The sequence below is a fragment of the Belonocnema kinseyi genome, chromosome 9 (assembly GCF_010883055.1).
Source record: "Belonocnema kinseyi isolate 2016_QV_RU_SX_M_011 chromosome 9, B_treatae_v1, whole genome shotgun sequence".
Lineage (NCBI taxonomy): Eukaryota > Metazoa > Arthropoda > Insecta > Hymenoptera > Cynipidae > Belonocnema > Belonocnema kinseyi.
The window spans coordinates 37,879,867-37,881,962 of record NC_046665.1 but is presented as its reverse complement, the minus strand read 5'-3'; the positions used below and the strand labels follow the sequence as shown (position 1 = coordinate 37,881,962).

Below are 2,096 nucleotides of genomic sequence, written 5' to 3'. Positions count from 1 at the left end.
AAAAAAAATAATTTTACAATACTACAGTGTACATTTTATACAGAATATTTAGTTCATTCCTATTTTGTAGCTATTTAGACTGATTACATTTCAAGTCATGCAATGAGGTCTGAATGAGGTCAGAATATTTTGGCACGAAAGTATGCTATTGTATACTCAAAAAAAATTTTTTTAGGAAGAACAAAATTATTGAAGATAGCCTTACAATTTCATCAAAACTGTCAAAATCTTTTTCAAAATGATATCGTTTTTTTACCAAATATACATGTTCGGTTGGTTTTTCTTTCATGTGATGATAAATTTGAAGCTCCATCGAATGATCCGAAAAAAAAACAAATTTTCAAAATTGAAAAAATGGCGGTGGTTTTTCTGAAACGGATTTTCTCGAAAAGGCCACCTTTAAAAATTTTTATTTTTTTTCTATGGATTGTCGATAATATGGATTACATATTCTCCAAGTTTGGCGTGGCGAATATGTACTCCATGTTATCGACAATCCACAACAACAAAAATTTTAAAGGTGACTTTTTCGAGAAAATCCATTTTCAAGATTTCCAGAAAAACCGCCGCCATTTTCTCACACTGTAAAAAAAATCTATTGAATTTTACATCTCTGCTGGATGTAAATAAAAGGACCCTCGTGTATCGGAGTAACTTTATGAATCTGTTGTGATATTCCAATTCGGCCGATAATTTTATATGTGAAAATGTAAAATTCATTATTTGCAAGAATAAAATAAAATAAAATTTATCAGGGCGACAGGTTTCGAACACTCGAAAGCTCAAACTTCGTACAATTTCATGGAGATTGAAGAAACACAAGCCGGACACGTTGCCACTTACCTAAAACACATAAGATACTGTGGGTATTTTTTTGATGTTTAAATATTCCGTAAAAAAATATGAAATATACATTTTGAATAACGGCATTTTTTCTGTCAATTTCCTCGCATTAAAAATAAAAATGCTCCGAATTGAAGGATGAAGGAATCGATAAACAACGAACACGAGAGACGCTTTCATATTCACATATTATTTGATTAATTATAAATCCAAAATTGTGCAGTTTTTACGCCAGGGTAAAATTAAAGATCTCGATGTAATTTTCAATCACAAGAAAGTGATTTTACCAACGCATTGTATTTTTACACGCTGCGACTGAATTTTCTCTTCTGAATGTAAAATCCGTAAGAGGGAATGTGTAATTTGATTTTTATCGAGTGTGTAATATTACACTGCTGTTTGAGGGTCCTTTTATTTACATCGCTAGAGGATGTAATTTCACATACTTTTGTAAAATCTCACAGTGAAGTGTGTGATATTTACAATGATACAATATTTAATTTTCCGAAACTTTATAATTTTACACAAATCTTTTTTTACAGTGCAATTTTGAGCAATTTGATATTTTTCTCAGGTCATTCGATAGAGCTAGAAATGCATCACCACATGAAAGAAACACCAACCGAATATGTAAATTTGGTAAAAAAACATTTTGAAAAGAATTTTGGCAGTTTTTATGAAATTTAAGATTATCTTCAACAGCTCATCATTCCTGAACAAACAAATTTTTCAGTCAAACAGTGAAAATATTCTGATAACCTCATGTAGACCTAATTGCATGATTTAAAATTAAATCAGTTTTTAATACTTCCGGTTCGTATTTAGATATATCCTTTCACCACAATGCCCGGTAGATTTTTAGAGAATATTTTAGCGCGTTTAAAAAAAAATGGCACTTACATGGTTATGCCGTGACATACTTTATTTTAACTTAGGTAATTGCAAACTAATAGCAATACAAAAATTCAATCAGTAGTTCCGAAATAAGGAATTTCTCAAGATTAAAACTAAAACTACTTATTTGATACCTACGAGCGGTACTGAATAAATAATTAAACAGATTAACCCTTAAACGGCCAAAACGCCACAACCGGGACACTGCTTTTCAACTGCCAATAACTAAGACTATTCGACACTAGACAAAATTGAGGCACATACATTTTTATTGCTTAAGATCTCCTCTTTCCGACGGTGCCAATGAAATTCCTCAAAAAATTTATTTATTATCCCAAAATGCAGTTTAAACAAAAAAA

The 2,096-nt window shown here is 30.7% G+C and overlaps 2 protein-coding genes across 4 annotated transcripts in view; one reads left to right on the top strand and one right to left on the bottom strand.

The window, feature by feature from the left end:
• LOC117179328 (succinate dehydrogenase [ubiquinone] flavoprotein subunit, mitochondrial) overlaps positions 1-2,096 on the top strand; it is a 20,835-nt gene that overhangs the window by 4,219 nt on the left and 14,520 nt on the right. The gene's annotated exons all lie outside the window — the stretch shown is intronic.
• The window catches only part of LOC117179331 (DNA-binding protein MNB1B-like), a 15,949-nt gene that overhangs the window by 686 nt on the left and 13,167 nt on the right, over positions 1-2,096 (bottom strand). The gene's annotated exons all lie outside the window — the stretch shown is intronic.